This window comes from Pararge aegeria, chromosome 10 (assembly GCF_905163445.1).
Source record: "Pararge aegeria chromosome 10, ilParAegt1.1, whole genome shotgun sequence".
Classification (NCBI taxonomy): Eukaryota; Metazoa; Arthropoda; class Insecta; order Lepidoptera; family Nymphalidae; genus Pararge; species Pararge aegeria.
Genome location: NC_053189.1, coordinates 2033150 through 2057035, shown reverse-complemented (window position 1 = coordinate 2057035; position 23886 = coordinate 2033150).

The window sequence follows — 23886 nt, the reverse complement described above, 5'->3', positions numbered from 1 at the left end:
AATAACCGCTTGTGAACTTAAACGATAAGTTAAAATGCTGATTAATCAGGTCTACCAGCTTTTTAACTCATCGCACTTAAGAAAGCCTTCTTGTTTGATTTATAGTTCTGGTAACATATTCCTTACAACCGTATAACGTTTCACGTCACAAATTGTATCCCAATTTCATCCCAAGTGTAACAATATCCACCTCATATCCACGCACTAATATCTCCCGTACATGTCAGAACTACACCTTATATATTTTTATAAAAAAAAACTCCGCTCTTTTTTCCGCTAGTTTCCCCTGAGAATTCGGGGTTCGGAAACACGCAGTTAATGCAGATCGCACATCTACTGGCATGAAGCAGACTGGGCGGATCTAAAAATCAACTCGATATTGCTCTATTTACTGGCATTTTTTGGTTTATAAAGAATGAGTGAATGTGCTCAGAAACTTCTCAATCTTCTATCCCGTTCCTCAGTTTTTACGCAGCATCGTACCGGGACGCTAAACGTCTAGCTGGCACCTTCTTTGTCGGTAGCGTGGTAAAATGCCACGGCCAAATCCTCACCACCAGACTCCGAGAAAAATCCGAAATTATAAATTCATAAATTGCTCTTTCCGGGGATCAAACCCGGTACCATCCACATAAATCCACAGCGCTAACCACAGCGTCGGGGAGGTCGTCTAAATAAAACTTGAGGTATAGTTAAAGGAATTTCCTTCCATCAGGTCTGAATGTAAAGTTTGTTTAAAGAAATCTGTAAGCGAACTTTCTCGCTCTGTGATTTTTTTCTTCATTGCTGAATTATGTAGTTTTGGTGTGACCCAAGACCTAATAGGTTGTTTTTTCTAGTAACTCGATGGCTATCGACAGTTCAATAGGTATACGTAACCTTTAGGGCAACTAATGGACGTCAATATAGTAACAAGGAGCCCCTGAATACAAACAACAAAAGTCCACCACCCGAAATGTTTTTAGGTTATTACTCTTTAAAATGTGATGTGTGCGGAACGTGCTGATAAATGTGCGACCAACTTGTACGCTGCGGGAAACTTGCTTTATTATACGTCAAAAATTTCCACACAGAAAAAAAAAACTTCGCATTTTATGAAGAGGCATAGAATAGAGAGCATGAAATGAAAATCTCTATGAATATAATATTTTTTTCAATGGGCGAAATAATGTGACGTTGAAATTATTTTCTAAAGAGAAAAATATAGCTGTCTCCTAAACATAATATGAAACAGGCAAAATTTCATAAAAAGTAGAAGACATTACAAAGTAAAACTCAATACTGATACTCAAAATCTCTTTATTCAAAATATTTACTAAGTGATTTTAATTATTCCCTTCGTGTTACTTACTGTACCTAAGTATCACGAAGAGAAATTATTTTTGGACATGAGTTTTTTTGCACCTGTTTATACGAAAGACACACCAATTTTATTCATTCGAAATAAAATTGGTGACGAAACGAATCTAGGCGTGGAGATCTGTTGACAAGAGGATACTTTTTTTATGACACTACAATTAGCCCGTGACTGCAATCTCACCAGGTGGTAACTGATTTAGCGATTAGCAATTTAACGATTTAGAGATCCGACACGATGTAGTGTAGAAACCGACAAGGGGTACGGACTTTTTGTAACTGCCACTAACAGGTTAGCCCGCTGCCATCTTAGACTTGTAGTCTAAGATGGCAGCGGGCTAACCGGTCTCGTTTAGCGGCATGTCTTTGTTGGTAAGGTGGTAACTAGCCACAGCCGAAGCCTCGCACCAGATCAGACAAAATTTAGCATATATAAATTCCAATAGTGTCCCTACCGGGAATCGAACCGGGGACCTCCAACTTAAAACCATAACACTCACCGCTGCGCCACGAAGCTACACTGCAACTTCAGATCTTACCACACTGAGTTCTGTTGGGTCTTATTTTAACGTAGACAGACAGCACGTAGCAATATCGTATGGAGAATATGCTGTACACTTCACTCAGACAACGTACTTACGTGGTCAGAAGACACAAAATCTATGCCTATTCGTTTTTTTTTATAGTAAAAATTAACGGACCCAGCAGATGGTCAACCTGATGCTAAGAAGAAAACTATCGCCTTTAAACAGAGCAACAGTTCACAGGGAAAACAAAGAGCATGTCCTGCTAGATGCGGCCATAATATGTCCATAAATTTGAGGCAAAGGTGTTAAGCCTTAGAGCCTGTAATTGCACAGTGTAATTAAGACCGTGGCATAGTGGTTGGCGTAGTTCTTTTCAACTAAAAATCATCATTATCATCATATTTATTTTTATTATTATATTCAAATTCAAAAATGCTTTGGCACTGGCACTTATGAAGCGTTCATACATATATGTTTACAAAATTTTAAGGGGATGGTGATAACGCCATTCGCCAATTTACACAAAAAACTACGAGGGTTCCAAACGCGCCCTGGTCTAAGAGGAGCCCACAACAAACTTCATTGGGAAAGAAATGTACAATGAATGCTTCGGTGCTATGACACTTCAATTGTAAAAACGAGAATGCTGAATATGTCACGAAACTCTTTACCTCTTGCCCGTCTATACCCACCACGCTGTTCCAATGAGGGCTGGTGGGCTTAAACGACTATCACCAAAATTAATTGATAATTGAACGGTGCCCGGCCCGAGGGCCGAATCCGCAAACTTCACAAATCCGGTATCCGAAATTCTTCACAATACACAACATCTTATATAATTTGACCTGGGTTTCGAACCCAGTTCCTCGTGATCCGTGATTTAGAATGCTAACCACTAGACCAATGAGTCAAGTTTGCTCCAATTCATCTGGTAAAATACACAGGCGTCTGGTAGTGCAATTAAACTTTTATAGCACCGGGAGCCGCGTCCATTATGTTTTCCTTTTATGATTATATTCTATTTAATCGCAAAACTGCAGCTATTACTGTTTTACGTCGATCGTTCAACGAGAAATCGGGAAAATAAGGGTATTCGTCGCGTGCTGAGTTTAAGTGGGATTGTATTTTGACCCTAAATTCCGTAACGTTACCATAACTTTGGAAATACGACTGTGGACGACCGAATTAGTGGTTTACCATTATCACATCCTTTTTTTTTACATAGTAAAAATAAGCCAATAACTCACCCAGCACATCTGATTAGTCGCGTGACTGATTGCAGATAATAATAATAAAAAAAAAAAAAGCATTAATGGACCAAGCCGACGGGTCACCTAATGGTCAGTAGAATTTTATCGCCTATACACAGAGCAACACTTTGCAGGGCATGCAAAGAATACGTGCTACAAATTGTAGTAGTAGTAGCAGAGATTTTTGTGACAGAGCTTGTCCGGGGAAGTACTATCACCATGTTTATTTCTGCCGCTAAGCAGCATTGTTGCTATGCTGTGTAACGGTCTGAAGGACGTGATTGCTGGTGTAATTTCAGGCGCATTAGGCTTAACACCTACGCCTCAGGTTGATGGACACAGAGTGGCACGTTGCAGGACGTGTTCCTTGCATGCCCTGCGAACTTTTTCTGTGTTAATAGGCTATGGTTATCCACTTACCATCAGGTGGTTCAACTGCTTGTTTCAATAAAAAAATATACTATAAAAAAAAAGTGTGTGTCAGCTCCGACGCACGACTGGAATTTACTCCTTAAGTACGATTGTCGAAACATACACAAAAAGAGTTTATTAAACTGAATAAAGATTAATACCATATGAAAGGGTAAATTAAAAATCCTGTGCAATTTATTCACACACGGCGATAGTGTAACTTCTTAAAAGAAGCCTACGAGAGATTGAGGTGGATGTAGAGTATCTGAACTATTAGGATAAATGTAATGTTTATTATTTAGTTTCCATGGTAACTAGAATAGGTAAAAAAATATATTTTGTTATTTATCTCACTCTGTCCTATACATTTATGTGTTTGTTTCTTTATCTAGATATTATTCGGTTTCCTTGGTAACTTAAATAGGAAAAGTAAATTAATTAAACGAAAGCGAAAACGTAACGAGGTCATTCATTAGTAGATTTGACTCCTCACATTTTTCTCATACCGGGCGCCTGTGTCCGTCACCCTGAGACGTACGCGTTAAGCCTCATATGCCAGTCGTGACACCGGCAACCACACCCGTAAAACAGTAATACTGCTTAGCGGGATAAACAAGCATGGCTTCGCTTCGGAGAGCAGGCTAAGTAGTCGGTCTTAATAATTATCACGAAAAACACAAATAGCTAGGCACAAATCTCCTTTCTCATAGGAGAGACTGTTTTTATAGTCAAATTTCAAATTTGATTGCTGCAAATTTCTGACAGGTACAGATTTCGATAATCAAAAATCAGAATCGTTGTTCAAAAAAAAGAAAAACTGAATTTATTCTTTCATGCTTTCACACATTTAATGATAAATTGAAAAGCAAAGTTTTTAGTTTAGATAGATTATTTATTTACACTAACTCCCACATATTACATTACTTTTTTTTAAAGTCTATTAAATTAAACATTCACTATTCTACAAAGTTTGGAAATGTTCTGTGTTAACGTTGAACAATAGCGTATAAGCGAAAACACGGATTCCCTTTTCAAAAGATGAATTGGAGCGCGTTACCCACGCTACTCCGACTCCATCAGAGTTCCAGGACAAATTGTCTCGTCTCAACGTCCTTTTACGTTATTTTACACGTATATACAGTGCTTCAGGTAGCAGGCATAACAACAGGATATTGCCTGTTGAATAGACACCTAACAATAATGAGAATTGTCCATCCATCCTGTCTGGAGTGCGGTGAGGTGGAAACCAGTTTCACTTTATAGCTGAGTGCCCAATGGACGCGCTGGTAAGATGGGAACTACAAGGTAAGGATAGAATAAGTGAAGAAGACCTAGCAAACCTCTTTATCGGGACTATCATGAGGTTCACCAAAGAAACTGGAAGGTTCCAGGGCGGGATGCTGCCGGGACACCAGGAAACCTGTTTCTCAAAAATGGGAAATAGGGTGGAATAGTCCTTACAGAGAACTGATCACCCGTCTGGCAATGGCAGGCGGCCCCTTACTAAATATATATATTCTTTATATATATATTTCTTGTGTGCGTGTGTATGTCACTGAACTCCTCCTAGAAGGCTGCACCGATTTAAATGAATTTTTTGGTATACGTTTGGGTGGCACCCTGGATGGTTTAGATTCACAAATTAGCCCGACAGATGGCGCTGGGGTCCATAGTAAATAAATAATAATAAATAAATATACTACGACAAGACACACATCGCCATCTAGCCAAGGTAAGCGTAGCTTGTGTTATGGGTGCTAAGATGACTAATGAAATACTTAGAATATACATATAAACACCCAGACACTGAAAAACATTCATGCTCATCACACAAACATTTTCCTGTAGTGGGAATCGAACCCACGGCCTAGGACTCAGAAAGCAGGGTCGCTGCAAACTGCGCCAATCGGCCGTCAAACATATATACAGTGCTAAAATACTGTTAGAAACAAAAGGGTTTTTCATAATAGTTTTTGTTAAAGGTCACCAACGAAGATATGAGCTACAAAAAAATAAATGTAGGCTCACTTAAATATTCCCAAACGTGACGTCATCATCATCCTCATCATAAACAATCTATTACCGGCCCTATACTGGGCAAATGCCTCCCAGAATGCGCAGAGTTTAGGTCGTAGTCCACCATAATGGCCAAGTGCGGATTGGAAGACTTGACAAGCCTTTGAGAACATAATGGAGAACTCTCAGGCATGCAATACAATGCTTATAAAGAACATCTGATTGTAATAACCCTTTCACTTTACAGTCCGTTATTCGGTTGTATATTTTACGAGATAATAAATAACTAATATTACGGGATGCAAGGGTGTTACGTCTATGAGTAAGGTGTTCGCATGGCGAGTATAACGTTACGACATTTAGCAAACGCGGATTAAACCACAGAAAACAGCTAGTAAAGTATTAAATATCCTCTTTTCCCCACTTTACAATTAAAATGGCAGTAACGTGCCAAGTGTCAGAAATTCATTTATTCCAGTAGGCCTCATATAAGTACTTTTTGAAACGTCAAGTCTGTCTGTTTGTAGTGACTCTACCACCGGTTTGAAAGGCAGATTCTACCGAGAAGAAGCCGGCAAGAAACTCAGCAGTTGCTCTTTTCCAACATAAACTATTTACATTTTAACATTCATATTTCTATCTTGTGAGAGATGAAAACGGAGCCGGATACTTCCAAGTAACCTTGTCATTAAGAAATTCATCAATTGTTTCGTAATCTGGCTGTAATAAATCCGATTGAACATATTCTCTAAACTTGTGCATTGGAAGGTCCAAAATTATAAAAGAAATCGTATTATAAAAGCTAAGCTGCCGCAGACGATATGCATTTATGACCATTTCTTGTAAGTCGACTGCTTATATTCAGTTTTTGTTTATAAAGTTTAGTATGTTGTCTTACAAATACTATATTATTATAAACACATTGTGCTGCAACACAATAAATTATTATACATATTTATTTAAATTTCTCACGAAGAGATATGTGTTATAATTTACCTTACCCATATAAAAACAGTAAAAGACAATGGTGACAAAAGAAGCACTTTACTAGCAAACGTGTTGAAAAATCGCTTTTATACTACACCTGTTCGGAAAGTAACTTTTTAAATGTTTAAAATGAGGCAGAATGAACGTGATTACTGTACAAATTTAACTTTTATTTTCCTCGTAGGTGTAGAAAATAGCACTTGGGAGAAAATGCGATTCCCAACACGTATATGTTAGGTTTAAACCAGCATTACTAATCGGGTTACATTCCAAGTGAACAATTAGTTCAAATTTTGCTGTGTTTCTTTAAACTATATTGACATGTCTAAAAGTCGTCTAATATCTGTATTAATTATTTTATAATGTTTCTAGCAAAACTATTTAGGGTGGGGCACGTTATGAAGATGATATTGATTTCCGTTGTTTCCATTATTTTGTATGTACCAATAAGGTGCTCTCATTTGAAGTGTGTCAAAACATTGCATAAACCGTTCTGAAATTATACCACCTTTTTTATAAGACTCTTAGACATTAAACTATTGATATAATATTGTTAGAAATATCGTTTTGCCATGGAACAAGGCAGGCGCGCTCCGTATAAAAGACAGTTGACAACGATCGAGCGGCCACGAAGACGAGGGCCCCGATTTCTGACGTCATCCGGACTTGGATCCTTACCGCGGTCACAGGGGCGTTCGGACTAAAAAATGATAAGTCCAAAAGTCCACCAACATTCAGATTACCATCCCACTCCCCCGGTGACGCCGTAGCAAACCCCCAGGTGGTTATCGGCAAGTGTCCATCCGTAAACCAAAAATCGAGCGACCATTTACTTGTCGCTCATCGAACGATCAACATTGTGCCTCTTTTTATTTTGTAAAATTTGTTATTTTGAATAATTTTTAATTTTTGTTCTATTAAAACTAATTTTTTCTTATTTTGGATTATTGTTTCTTTTTTTTAGTCTATTTAATAAAGTGTTTATAGGAATATCATTATATATGTAGATGTTATTCCAAAAACACTAAGTAAGAGAAAAAATTCATACCCAAGTTAATATAATATCTTAATATATATAAATCTCCTGTCACGATGTTTGTCCGCGATGGACTCCTAAACTACTTAACCGATTTTAAATTAAATTGGCACACCGTGAGCAGTCTGGTCCAACTTAAGAGATAGCATAGCTTAGATCTTTAATTATAGTCGCAATTTTATTTTATTGCAAATTATTTGTCTTTAATTAATTGACAGTCACATGTTATTATACTCATTTAAGGCTTAACGATACTGAATACTTTAAAAACATAATCAAACGCAGACGAAGTCGCGGGCTGCTAGTTATATATAAAAAGATTTTCTATAAGCCTTATGGTTAATAAAAACTTTGAACCTATTGAAATGGAGGTATCTAAAGAAAAACTTACCTACATCAAGCGTTGAATGAATCCCCAAAGGTCGTCATTGATATGAACCATACAAACTTTAATCCAACCACAACAAAGACAATAAATTCCCTTGGTTAAAACCCTATTCAAATACCAGCCGAAACTATTGAATCGCCTTAAAATCATAATAATGTATTCAGGGCGAAAACATTCATTCCAGATGAAAACAACATGTAACCGCTTACGAGATAGGCTAAGAGACTCTTAACAAATATTACAAAGTGCTTAAGCTCTTATAGGCAATTATAACACTCGTTTCATGGCCGAGTATCAATTATTTTTCTCTTTAATAAATAATTTAGTTGCCAAAATTATTTTCTTTTTTCTTTTATTCATTTATTATTATTGTTTATTCTTTAATTTTCTATTTATGGACTTATTTTATGCTTCAAAATATAATATATAATATCCCAACTATTATCATAAATGCGACAGTTTGTTAGTTAGACACCCTAACTAAGCAAACAATTAACTTGAATATTGTTGTAGAATTCAGTAAAACGACGGAGAATAATAAAATAATAAAGGCTACTTTTACGAGTAGGTATTTCAAAAAAAACCGTAATAAACGCAGACAAAGAACGCGGGCAATCGCAAGTAGTAATTATAAACCTCATACTGGCCAATCAATAAGATTGCTACTTTTGGCTTTAAAAATTCAATATTGATTAATTTTAAGTAATACTACAATATTATAAAAGCATAAAATATTTTGTATTTCAAGTGGTCTTTAGATCACAGTTTAGGACACTGGTAAAGCGCTGTTCATTTAACGCCTTTCAATTACATTTACGACTAAGGCGTGGAAAATGTGATGTTTTCTTAAAAATCAATCTATGCTAAAAATCTAATTATAGAATCTTTTAGAACCTTTATTTTTTATAAAACGGGCCTTAATGGATATTATACCTCAACCAGAATACATAGTAAGTGTAAGGATATGCACGAAGTGGTGATAGCCTACTTGTTAGGGCTTCGGCTCGACTTTCGGGGGTCCGAGCTCGAATCCCAGCACACACCTCTAATTAAGAAGTAAGTTAAGTAGTAAGTTTTGTGCGTTTTAAGCAACAACTTATATCAATGATAAAAGACAACATCGTTACGAAACCTGCATGTCTGCGGGTTATCTATAAAATTCTCAGGGGCGTGTGGAGACAACCAATACGCACTGGCCCAGCGTACTACGGCCCGAACCCTTCTCATCTCATTCACGAGGAGACTCATGCCCTATGGTGGGCCGGTAATGGCGTTTTTATAAGATGCACTTTGGAAATCGAACACTAGCTCATGGCCTATAAAAAAGAATTTGTTGGAAAAAATGTTAAAACCACCCATCGACCCTCGGAAGGTCGACCGCATATGTTTCATAGAAAGTCACTTAGGACGAATATGGGGTTGAGTTGAGGTATTATCCCAAAATTATTTCTAAGCGAAACCACGAGCTACTGGCCATTTTTAAAGTTTTGGAATATAACCAAGAAACTGTTTTTTTAAGCGGAAGGAAAGCGGTTTCTTTTGTAGAAATAATTAATGTACCAAGCAGAAATTCAACCTTATTCTATTTATTGAAATGATCGCCTATAAACAAAACAATATTTCGTATGGCAAGGAACACATCCTGCAGAGTGTTGCCATCGTACATCACCTGAGGCGTAGACCATAATCTTGCTACCGAGTACACAGTTCTCATGCGAAATGTGGACTTATTTTAGGGTTGAAAATATAATATCCTAACTATTATCATAGTTGCGAAAGTTTGATAATTTGTTTATCCTTCCTTATCATCCTAACTAAGCAACTTATTAACTTGATTACTGTTGTAGAATTCAGTAAAAGGACGGAGGGTAATAAAGGCTACTTTTACGAGGAAAATAAATGGTTCCCACGATATTACCAAAAAAATCAAAGACGAAGAACGCGGGCAACCGCAAGTAATATTTATAAACCTGATACTGGCTTATTAAAAAGGTTACTAATTTTTTAAAATTCAATGAATGAATGAATACACTTTTATTGTACACCAAAGAAAAAAAGTAGTTACAGTGATATAAATACAAAGTACGTACAATTTGGTGGCCTTATCGCTACATAGCGATTTCTTCCAGGCAACCGAAGGCGTAAAAGGAAAAAATATAGAAAAGAGGTAGGTGGTGCACTTTTGATCTGTTCTTTTTTGATCTCCACATTTAATGAACAGATCAAAAGTGCAATCTAGGGCCTACTTCAATACAGATATTTTTGACTTTGACTTTGACTTAGATGTGGAGCCTCAAGACTTTCAGACCAGCCGGCAGGGTGATTCCGTATCTCGCGACAGGCTTGCGACAGGCGTAAATCTTGCAATCAATGCTGTCTAACGTCATTTTTGTTTATTGATTGTATTGAAAAGTGACATTTGACAGCAGAGATTGCAAGATTTACGCCTGTCGCGCGCAAGACTGTTTTATTTGTATGTATTTTTGTTTATTGATTGTATTGAAAAGTGACATTTGACAGCAGAGATTGCAAGATTTACGCCTGTCGCGCGCAAGACTGTCGCGAGATACGTTATCACCCTGCCGAACACAGCGCTGCGTTTTGCTGCTTAGCGGCAGTAAAACCTCTACTACAACTAATTGTATAGTATAGGATAGGTTGCATGAAAATGTAATATATATACACAAAATGTATATATATATTCTACTACTATACACACATCGCCATCTAGCCCCAGAGTAAGCGTAGCTTGTGTTATGGGTACTAAGATGGCTAATGAATATTTTTATGAATAAAATACACATGAATACTTATAATATACAGATAAACACCCAGACGCTGAAAAACTTTCATGTTCATCAAAAGAACATTTTTCCAGTTGTGGGAATCGAACCCACCGCCTTGGACGCAGAAAGCAGGGTCGCTGCCCACTGCGCCAACCGGCTGTCGGAATATTCTCTCTTTGCTTCAATACTTGAACACCCCCAGGAGATATCGACTTTACAACTGTATATTTGCATTTACCTTTCTTATCTTTAGGTATGTCCTTTTGCATCGGTTGCCTGGAAGAGATTGCTGTGTAGCGATAAGGCCGCCTACCTTCTATTTAAGTCGCTCTATGTGCTCTTTTTTTTTATAAAAAAAATCCTTGGAGTCCAATAAAAGTGTATTCACTACGAGCTACTGTGGCGTAGACCATCATCTCGCTACCAAGTTCACATTTCTCATGTAATGTGCAATCTATGGGCCAACTTTAATAAAGATATTTAGAGCAGCGGCGTCTTCGGACCCCAGTATAATTTATATGGCAATAAGACCTTCCCCCCACTCCATGACCCCAAAGTCTCTATAAAACAGGCAAACGTGCTTGCGCTGCTTATGAAAGACACCAGCCAGGTTTGCCCGGTTCTCGCAAGTAAAAGATTTATAAGACCTGGACTACCCCAAAGTGGCGCCTTGTCATAACATATTATATCATATCATCCTATTACCGGCCCACTACAGGGCACGGGTCTCCCCCCACAATGAGAAGTGCTTAGGCCGTAGTCTACTACGCTGGCCAAGTACAGATTAGTACAGTTCACATGACAGAAAATTGCATACAATTCTACAATAAACTACCCATTGACATCTTGGAGATGTCTCTTAAAAAGTTAAAGTTTGTATTAAACGTAAGCTTTTAGAAAAGTCCTATTATAATATAAAGGACTACGTAATCGATAAAAAAGCTGGGGTGTGAATTATTACTCTAACCAGGTTGCTCTTCTAATAATTTTAAATGACATGACAGTGAGATGGTGATAACAAAAAAAATCCGGCTATGTTTGTTGTGGGCTTCTTCTTAGACCAGGACGAGTTTGGAACCCTCGTAGCTTTAGTTTTAAGTTTACGAATGTGGTTATCGCCATCATCTCACTACCGTGTTATTCTTATGGACACATCAATTCAAGTAGCAAGTGGCACTACTTGCTACTTGAATTAAGGGCTTACTTGAATTAAGATATTTTTGACTTTGACTTTGACTTTGACTTTGACATGCCCTTAAGAACATTTTGAACAACACTCAGTAATACAGCTTTTATTACAAGAAAGCATGTTAAGCTAATTTAAAATTACTTTTTAATCAAATCCATATTTACTTTGAATTCTCAACCAGATGGTTTGAATTGGAAAATGGTGAAAAATTAGAAGTATTTTATACTCTAATAAAGTTGAATCGGCGATATTAAATATAACGAAAATCCCCAACGTTATTTGCTTCAGCTAACTGGAGCTTGCATAGTAATTTTATTAATGTATTGAAAATGAAAGGAAACATGCTAGTTTTTTATGAAAAGGAGGGACCATGGGTTAGGGGTATGGTTTTATAAAGTGCTTTAACCCTTTTGGGTAACTCTACCCCCGGCTCAACCCCTTGTAGGTAAGAATAATCATCATCATCATCATCTACGATTTGACGACCTGCCTGACGCAACGGTGAGCATTATGAATTTACGTAGGAGGTCCCGGGTTTGATTCCCGACAGGTTCAATTTGTGAATTTTCTCTGGTCTGGTCTCGTGGGAGGCTTTGGCAGTGGCTAGTTACCATCCTACCGACAAAGACGTGCCGTTAAGCGATTTAGTGTTCCGGTGCGATGTCGCATAGAAACAAATTAGGGATATGACTACCATACTCCCTAAAAGGTTAGCCTGCTATTATATCAGACTGCATCATCACTTATCGCCTGGTGAGATTGCAGTCAAGGGCAAACTTGTTTGGAATAAAAAAAAAAACAATTCGACTTAGTGACGTCCACTGCTGGACATCCAGTCAATATTAAATCTATGCTAATGTCAGCGCAATTTGCAATTAGGGCAGCACTTATTTACATAAAATAGTTTGTTGAAATAGAATTAACATGAAATTATTTTAGATTCTGTTTGTTACAATAATGTAATATACCTAAAGCTTGAAGCAGACATAACTCTACAGCAAAGTCGCGTCACCGCAGCATTGCGTCAAGTCAGACAGTAACGTGATAGTGACATGTCGTAGAAAGTCATACTTGCAGTATTGTTCTAACAGATCATACTGGGTTCAAAGTCAGCTATAGCAATTATTATGTCTCACTGAAAAATCAATGATAAAAACAGTAAAGACAAAATTAGAAACAAAAAACGTTTAATAATATTATAATATAAATTTGTTGAATATCTTTATGATAGGATGTAGAAATTTTAGATCGCTGGGTTTTAATGTAAATCCTGTCCAGAATTCGCTCGTACGCGTAGATAATATAATATAACTTAGACTTACCGAACAGGGACAGTTCAGCACTATACCACACGAGTGCACCAACGGTTTTGAACTATGAATTAATTGTTCACAAAGCTTTTGCCGGCACACCTTGGTTGGTAAAAACAAGAACATTAAAGAATTGAAATTTGTGAGGAAAATATTCCCTTCACACTGTAGTTCTTGTATCCAGTCACTTAAACTAGTACTGGTCACGGTAACAGTTCGCGCGCACTTTTCTCACACCCGATTGGTTTTTGTTATGTTGGTATGATAAAGGTTATGCAGGAGGACAGCGTAAAAATAAAAGATCCATATCCCTATCCCTATCTCTATCCCTATCCCTACTTATATTATAAATGTCAATGTAAGTTTGTTTGTTACGCTTTCACGCAAAAACTACTCAACCGATCCGCATGAAACTTTGTACACATATTTTTGCAAGTGTTAGAAGTAATATAGAATACTTTTTACTTCAGAAGCTTAGCAGGCCGCCCAGGTCACCGAGTGCTTCCTGGAGTGTTGCTGAGGAGCCAAGGTGTGCTGCGCGTTGTTCTACTACAAGCTACGCTTACTTTGGGGCTAGATGGCGATGTGTGTATTGTCGTAGTATATTTATTTATGATATATAACATCAACGTAAGATATTGCGTTGATGAGTTCTGTCTGCTTTTAGCCTAACTAATTAATCAAATCACTAGTCGAGCCCCAGTGAGCATGGGGCAAATAACGTAGGGGCACTTACTTTAAATTATATTACCGATTCAACTTTATTGCCCGTAGACTATAAAATACCTACTTCTAATTTTTACGGGCCATGAAAAATACTGGAACAGAATATTCTAATGCAAAAAAATTATATCAGTGCGGGTAAAAATCATTTAAATTTTTTATTTATAAATAATACTGTGCTACTATTGATTAATATAATAATAGTTAAATCAAAACTCACTAAAGATAGGTTAAATAAAAATAAATCCTTAGCGTTTTGTACTACTAAAATTATGTTAATCATGCAAACGCAACAAATGCCAGTCGGTTCGTATATAATGCTTTTCGTTGCAATTCATTAAAAGTTACGTTAAAACCCAACGCAGTATATTTACGAGTATGGTAAAGTTTCTACCTGCCTTATAATGTAAAAAAAACCCGCCTTATAATGTTAATTGTTTAAAAATATTTTTGACTCTTATTTAATTTTTTATCACAGTCTTTTGTGTCTATTGTTTATTTTTAAAGTATACTGTACAGAAATAAGTCTTTAAGATATTGTTTATATTTTTATCTATCTCAGTCAGTCAGTCATCAGTCTTGACTGACTGAGATATCAACGCAACGCGCCTATACTGATGGGGTTAGAATCTTGGAATTTAACGTTGTACGAAAGTCTATCAATTTAATTCAATTTTTCAAGCTTTATCTATGAAACTTTGTACTTTAGCTCTTAAAATAAAATAAAGAAATGAAGATATATGAGTATCACAGTAGTTGAAAATTTTACCCCCAAAGAGGTTTTTTTTTAAATGTTTATAGACGAGCGCATCACATGAGCTGATGGTAAGCGATGATGCAGCCTAAGGTAAGGTGGATGGGCTTTACTACCCATTTTCCGTATTTAACGGTAGCCGAAGATGCTTCGGAATTACATACACGCAGAAAGAGGAATGCCGTTGATGATGCAGCCTAAGGTGGAGCGGGCTTGCCTAGAAAATGCCTATTCACTCTTGATTTGAAGGTACTCATACTGTAGGAACTGGGGAAAAAGGAAGCTGGAAGAGCATTCCAGATCCTAGCGGTGCGGATCAGAAACGAAGATGCGAAGCGCTTCGTACGCGTCCGCGGTATATCGACCACGTAGGGAGGTTAAAAAAGGTGTGAAATACGACTAAAAAATCAACGCAAAGCCTAGCCGGCTGGTCCTAGTAGTTATAATGTGTAAGTGGTATCCACTTAAAAACTATATTATAAAATTTCACCCCTAAGAGAGTGAAATAGGGTTGAATACTTTTAATAAAACTGGTTTTGTGGCTACAAGCTTTTTTACATAACGCATCGCCTTAAAGTCGCTCGACGGGTGGACGATGAAACGGTGGGTTGTAGAATACAATTTTGAATAGGATAAAGTTATTTAACAGAAGTTGTGGATACGTGGATCAAGTCGCGGGGGACTGCTAGTGTAACATTTAAATATTTTACTCGTATATTTTTGTAGGAATGGTAAGAAAAAATGGATTCGTATCATATCAAAATACCTACTTAGGTAAAATTGAATTCTACCGTTCGTATGTAACAGCTATATTTATAAATAGTAAAGTGAAAATTCAAAATACAATTGGTAAAATGGAATTCCAATTCAGTTTTGAACGACAAGAAAATCTTTATTGAGTTTAAAAATATAACTCTAAAAAAATACTCTACACTCTGAGGCATTTTAGTACAGGCGACTATAATAATAAAATACGAGTACGTGTGAGTCGGATATGCGCAACGCGGTATTCGCACCTTGGAAGAAAACTTTGTACTAGTAAATTCCAATATAAGCACTTTTGAAACGTCAAGTCTGTCCGTTTGTAGTGAGTCTACCACCGGTTCGGAAGGCAGATTCTTCCGAGAAGAAGCCGGCAAGAAACTCAGCAGTTGCACTTTTCCAAAAGTAGTAGTACTACTATTACCTATTTCAAAATGAGGTTCCTTTCTTGCATTTCGATTCGTACCTATCATACGTGCGATGCACCATCCTATCCTAAATTAAAACACAAAAAAAACTTGAAACAATAGAAAACTGTCATTCGACGATTAATAATTTGAAGTTGAGATATAACCATTGTACAGTGATTTTAAAATTAATGAAATTAAATTTTAAGTATCAAAAAAACAATTAAAACAGGGCTAAATAAGCTTTTTAAGAGGTCAACTTTACATACTCATATGGCAGAATGTCAGTGACGCGAATCACCCGCTTATAAAAATAATAATGTTCATTTACAGACATTAAATCCATTTCTAAAAATAATTTAAAAATAAAATTAAAATACATTAAAATAGCATTACTTGCAAAACATTACAACTATAAGCTATAAATACCTTGCATTAACAGAGCACTGAGTATACACATTCACACCAATCCAGTGCTACATTGGATTTTCTAGTTTTCGGTTAGTATTTTCAGAATACTACCCGAAATTGAGCTATGGAGCTTCAGCGCATTCTGCTCATCACTAATGCTGCTCTTTTTCTCATAATACCATAGAAATCATTGGTTCGAGCTTCATCAGAGATGTACTACTCTTATCAACATTCTGAAACCATTATTGTACTGGACGCGTAGGTCGTTGTAGGCCAAATTCAAAATTTCTTTATTCATGTAGGCCTATCAAAGGCACTTATGAAACGTTCATACATATATGTTTAAATAATTGTAAGGGGATGGGGGACCCTTCGCGTGTATGTCACCCACAGGCTACACGTGTAAAAAGTTTGGCAACAAGCCTTAAAAAGTGGGAGTTTTATCACCTAAAGTACTTATACAAAATTTCAAACACGGATCTCAGTCAAGTATTCATCCCTACTATCACTATCCCTACTATTATTATAAATGTCAATGTAAGTTTGTTTGTTACGCTTTCACGCAAAAGCTACTTAACCGATCCTCATGAAACTTTGTACAAATATTCTTGGAAATGTTAGAAGTAATATAGAATACTTTTTATCCCGACAATAAGCTCGGTTCCTTTGGGAGAGGGGATGAAAGTCTTTGACGATTTTACACCATAACTCCGACAAACTATAACCGATTTAATTAATTATTTTTGTACTATAGAGGTTATAATATGTGTTTAATGTTGCCCAAACTTTATGTAGATCTAATGAATGTGGTTGAAGATAGAGGACAGAACTCCTCAGCGGACAACAGCAAACCCCTCGTTTAAGCATGAGCGATACTGAATCCTTTAATTTTTTTTAGAACTACAACTAAATTGAATGCCACATCAAAAAACAAAATCAAACGCAGACGAAGTCACGGGCAACAGCTAGTATGCTATAATATATGCTATACATTAGTGTATATATGTGTGTACATGTACACTGTCCGCGATACTATGCAACGACAAAACCTTATACCGTACCGTACCGTATAGATGTCGCTTCACGTGATCACGTCATCGTATCGTATTCGTTAATCCAAAGGGATACTAAAAACGAACAAATCTGCATTCAGTGTGAGAATAATATCGATGATTTTCAACGTTAACGATCCACTTGTCTTCAGGCGCATTGTTTCTAAGCGACAGCTTCATGTAGATAAGTACTGCTTTAAAGAAACCAAAAAAAAATTCAGCCACAAGCCGCGTTGTTGTTTTTCGTATTGAACGGCGTGGTGTCACTGTAGTTGGCACATGAAGTGACCTACGCATCTATTTGGACCCAGGGCGGCACTTTATAGGTAATGATCTTATGGTGCCCTGCATGTATGCAAAAATGCTGCACCATCAGGCGAACAACCGTTCAGATGTCAGTATCAAAACGCTTCTGCTATGCAGGTGCGTGGGCTTATAATGACTATTATCGCAAATGGTTTCTTCTTCTTTTCCTGGGCTAACTAATGGCTAATAAAACTAATGGCTTCTTCTTCTTTTCCTGGGCTTGTCTCCGTACTTGGTCGGCCGGAACCTTCCGTTGTACGTAATGCTACTGGTACGGCTCCCCGCTGGGTCATTCCCGCCAGCCGAACTCACTCCAGAAGCTAAGCAGGCCGCCCATGTCGCTAAGTGTCAGGGAGTGATGTTGAGGAGCCAAGGTATGGTGCGCGTTGATCTGCTACTCATCTACATCAGCAATATGTGTGTCGGTGTTTCACCTGCCTCCATTCATGCTCTGCACAGAGGACTGTCGGTTATACCTAAAATGAAAAGGTGTTTGTTTAGTTAGCAATGCCCTGCTAACCAATAGCTTAACGTTCTTTTCAAAACACAGTAATACTGGGTTGATTCCTAACTCCGGCCTGACACTGAAAATTCTTTAACAAATTGTTCCAATAATATTCCGGGCATTAATCTAATGTAGGAAACTTAGGAATATACCAACGTTCTCCTTCCAGTTTATATTTATGTTTCAGTCTTATCCACACTATTCTTACACAGTATATCTGCTGCGTAAGCATAGACAATGCCCATCTGCTGGGATCCATTGGTACTTTATAAAAATCTCTTTTCTATTGATGCGGCTTATATGGGCTACAAACTTGGATTAATTAAGATAAGGAAAGGAAAAAAAATGTTGTGTATAATAATTATAATTATAATCGATATCTGAGGCCTATAGTCTCGGTGCTAGATCAATGATAAAATGTTTGACAGCCGGTTGGCGCAGTTGGCAGTGACCCTGCTTTCCGCGTCCAAGGCCGTGGGTTCGATTCCCACAACTGGAAAAATGTTTGTGTGATGAACGGGAATGTTTTCCAGTGTCTGGGTGTTGATCTGTATATTATAAGTATTTATGTGTATTATATTCATAAAAGTATTCATCAGCTATCTTAGTACCCATAACGCAAGCTACGCTTACTTTGGGGCTAGATAGCGATGTGTGTATTGTCGTAGTATATATATATATTTTTTTAAGGTGTTATGAGAGAAAAAAAAAAGGAAAAAAGTTTATTACTATTGAGCTAGTATCAGCTGTTATCTGCGTTCTTTGTCTATGCCTATGTTAATCTACTATTATAACTAATCTAAAAATGCCATTTCTTGCAAAGTGCTTTCATGATAGTGCCTAAAGATATCTTCAACGATAACATACCTAGTGTCAAGCTTAAGTTAACAATAGTCAATTGCTTAAGCAATTTAATTTCCAAAAAAGTTTTATTTCGTTTTCTTTATTTTATATTTTACATTTTTTGATATTATTTTAATTTTTTTTAGGCTGTTTACAGCAGCCGCTGGGTACATAACCCAGCGGATTTGCATGCTATGTTCGCATCGAGAAGGCACAATTGTATACACATGCCAAATAGTGCTATAGTTTATATAAGAGTACTTTTAATAATTTTAGAGTTTAAAGTAGAATTGATTGTCACTTTTGGAAACTAAAAAAAAATCATAGCGGTGATAGCCTAGTGATCAGGACTCCTGCCTTACTTTATGGGGGCCGAGTTCGATTCCCAGGACGCACCACTAGCATTTCTAAGTAATGTGCGTTTTAAGAAATTAAAATATCACTTACTTCAACGGTGAAGGAATACATAATGAGGAAACCTGCATGACTGAGAGTTCTCTACAATGGTCTCAAATGTGTTTGGAGTCCACCAATTCGCACTGTGCCAGCGTGGTGGTTTTACAGCCTAAAACCTTAACATGTGTGGGAAACCTTGAACTGCGTGGAATTTTTAAGACATTCACAACTATTTGCATCCACAATAAATTGTAAAATCAAAAATTAATATAATACATACATTATGTTATGGATTTATGTTACCATTTAATTGCAGAACCTGCCATTTAATACAAACATCATCATCATCAAAACTCTACAAGCGAAGGCTTGGTCAAGCAAAGCTCTCCATTTGAGGCGGTAATAAGCTACTTCTTTCCAGCTTCGATCTCCCAAAACCCTCATATCCATCCGAACTCCATCACACTACCGCCCCCTAGGTCGTCCTCGGCCTTTACGACCCTCCAATTTGCCCTCCACCAACCACTTTGGGGCTCTCGTGCCTTCCATGTCCTGCATTCTTAACAATTTATTGGTTTAGACGACATTCGGTTCTTTAAAAGTGCGTATAGTTCGTGGTTGTACAGAATGCGCCAGAAACCATTATCCTGTATATCACCAAACAGTCGTCTACTTAATATAAAGAATATTTTGAATTAACAGTTTAATTAACCAACGAAATGTTTACCGCAAAAGAAAATAAAAAATGTAAAGGCCAAAAGTATTCGTTTCTCACTTAATTGAAATTTGAGAAAGCAATTATTATTACGAGTAGTTTAAAAAAGATTTTTGCAAAATGGATTTATTAGAACAAACGAAAAAAAATACGATTTTTCCTTCAGCGTAAATCGTTATAGCTTTATATCGGTGCTTTGAACTTTGAATACATAAATTGCACTGAAATTGATTTCAACTTTTCCATATTTTGAAAACTAGTCGTTCAAACGTGTTCTGTTATCTATATTTTTTGGCTGTTACTAGTCGTCGAATGTTTGTCCGATTTTATATTTTCACGTTACTAAAAGTTTTTTTTTTGTTTTGTTTATTTGTAATCGATGAACTCTTAAACAATTGAACCGTTTTTAATGTTCTTTGACTCTAAGAAAGTTGTAAAATGTAAGAAGTTTGATTATCAATCTTCATTTTATGCATAGCATATTAATTCTCATAATTACATTACAGAGTTTTATTATTAAAACAATCTTACGCAGAAACCTTACCCTTTACAGGATGTTATTTGGTCGCATACTTTAAGATAATGAAAAGCTACTACGCGGATAAAACCGCAAAAAACAGCTAGTTTATTTGAGAAAATAAAAACTAAAACACCAAATACTAAACACTATATATAAAAACTACTATTACTTATAATAAATGGTGTAGTATATATATTTTTATTTGACAATCGATTGATATTAAGTCGTTTAAGATTTAGGTACTTAAGACTAATATTATACGACTATACAAAAGTATATACTTTACAGCCTTTAAGATAAAATAGTTTTTGATAAAGACCCCGGAATAATATAACTCTTAAAAATATACTTTGATTGAAACATATATATTTTTATAATTTTTAACAATTAATTCTAGCTTTTGATCCTGCAATGTCCCTGGAGACTAGTCTCTTCACACGCCTCTGAGAACATTATTGAGGTCTCTCAGGCTCTCTCAGCAGTGATATTTTAATTGCTTAATGCGCACATAACTTAGAAAAAAATATTGTTGCAGCTGGAATTCGAACTTAGTCCCAAGAAAGTGAAGCCCAAGTCCTAACCACTAAGCTATCAACAATGTCGGGAATATAACTTTAAGTAGTATGGAGTACTAGACTTTTAGGTATTGACATCATATAATCAGTGGTGTGTGTCTTTGAAATAGTAAATAAAAGTAATGACTATCAACAATTTATAACCAATTACCCAAAAAAAAAAACAATAAGCTTATTAATCACAGCAAAAAAAAAAAAACAATAAAACCCAGCTGATCCCAATATTTGCGGCAACAAAATACGAACTGGCTCATAATGGCTTAAAATGCTTGAAAGCGTAAAACACGTAAAAGGCTATCGAATGGCCACTGCATAAAACGACCATTTAAAAAAGCACCATAGAGATTAACCGACTCATTTAAAATGATACAAGGCTCTCAGCGCTTGCCAAATACTCCAGCTTCCTATAAAATGGCAGGCTTATTCTGGAATAGGAGTAACTTTTGTACTTATTAATAAAAACCTTTTTTTATCCACTCTAGGTGACTTAGCCCGTGGGTTCAATTTCACCTGGTGGAAAGCATCCTGATGCAGTCTAAGATTGTACGGGGCTTACCTGGGGTGCAGCAGTTATATTAAACCCCTAATCGGTCTCTACGCGACATTGTACCGGAACGCTAATTTGCTTGGCAGCACGTCTTTATCAGTGGGGTTACCACCCCAAAAGCCACGGCCGTAGCCTCTCGAATGAATTTTGTCACGATGCTTTCTCAAACCACATTTTTTAAGCATTAAAGAGAGGGAGAGAGATTTGAAGTATTAAGACGGTTATGTTTATATACATTGCAAATTGTATTTTATGTAACTATTTTTATCATATCAATCATTACCGGCCCACTACAAGGCACGGGTCTCCATCTCCGGCGCTGGCCAAGTGTGGAATGGTGGACTCCTCACACCTTTGAGAACATTATGAAAATCTCTCAAGCATGCAAGTTTCCTTACGATGCTTTCCTTCACCTTTAAAGCGAGTAATATTTGAATGGTGCGTGCTGGGATTCAAACTCAGCCCTCCGCTGTAGTCGTAGTCCTACCTACGGGGCTATCACCACTATATCGCGAAAACGCTCGTCATAGGCAAATAAGAGCTTTAGTAAGTCTCTGTTCCATGGCAAAAGACTATTAATTTGCGTATTAATAACAAATACTTTGGCAACTGATAGTTTGATTTAACAAAATACTTGAAATACGCAGAGATTTTCGAAGTTCAAGCGGTACAAAATAATGTTTATAAAGACGTGACGTCACAATTTTGTATTCGGCATTTCCGTCATAACGGATCGCTTAATTTTGTAATTTTATTTATTGATAATAAATACCAATCTCACTTCGAATAAAAATAAGCACGTTTTTCATAATACATGAATCACATATAATTTATTTGAGAGGATTTTTTTGTTACTGTCATCATGCCTATTCCACTACAAGTTAGCACTTAATTGCAATCTCCCTTTGTGAATGCAATAATGCACTCAAAGTAGGGTTATGGCATCCTTAATCATTTTCTACTCGGCAGTGTACCAGAACTAAATAGCTTAGCAGAAATCCTTTGTTGGTAGTGAGGTAACTAACCACGGCCTCAGCCCACCAGATAAACCCCGTAACAGTTTAAGTAATTAATAGAAGGGTAGTTATTAATAGTATATTTATTAATAGTAGGGTCTGGTCCCAATAACACTACATCCCAATAACATTACAACAAAATTAAAATCATGTGACTCCTGTCGCTTTATTAGGTACGCGTCACGTAGCGTAGGTGCTATGCGCGTGTCGGTTCTTTATATTCAATAGGGTTGTCACAAGTAAATACTTAGAATGTTCTGAATTCATTTGTATGGACATCAACTTTGTAGAATCGAAAAACTTAATTGCTTCATAACACAATAGGAAAAACACAAGGTAAACAGTATTAGTACTTAGTGGTAGGATGCAAAGGCGGCCTTATCACTAAAAGTGATCCTTGAAAGTCAACCTGAGCGTGCGAAGCCGTGCTTTAGGGGGCTGTACTTTAACTACTTCCCAGAGTAATCCTGCGGCAGTAGCGTTAAATTAAGCCGAATGCATAAACAACGTGTTTAATTGGGAGTAAAATTCTGCAGTTTTGATGAACTGCTTGAATTTTTACTGTCCCGACCTGTTATTGGCTGCTTGCAACCTTTCCTGAATTTATACATGTTGGAAGTATAATGTGATGAACATATGCAGTGATATTAATTCTCACCACGAATTCAATCCCAACCAATATTCAAGTACTCGTTTAAAAAATATCTAAGGACCTTAGTAAGAATTAACAGACTCAACACCTAACAATTTTTGGTCTGACCCTGAAGTTGAAACCAGGGCCTTGCGATCGTAGTCAAGCCTTCTTAGTTAACTTTAAAAAAAGAACAAGCTTCTCAATTTGATCGTTTTTTTTTTCTTTTCTTATATTTTTTACCTCGGCACTCAGTCATTTGTTAACTGATTCGGAAAATATTTTTTTTGTTTTAAACCGTTTATTTCCAGAAGCGGTGATAGCCCAGTGGGCAGGACTTGGACACTCCTAAGTTATGTGCGTTTTAACCAATTAAAATATCACTTGCTTTAAAGGTGACGGAAAACACCGTGAAGAAAATTGCATGCCTGAAGAGTTCTCTAAGGTTAGAATGTTATCTAAGGTGC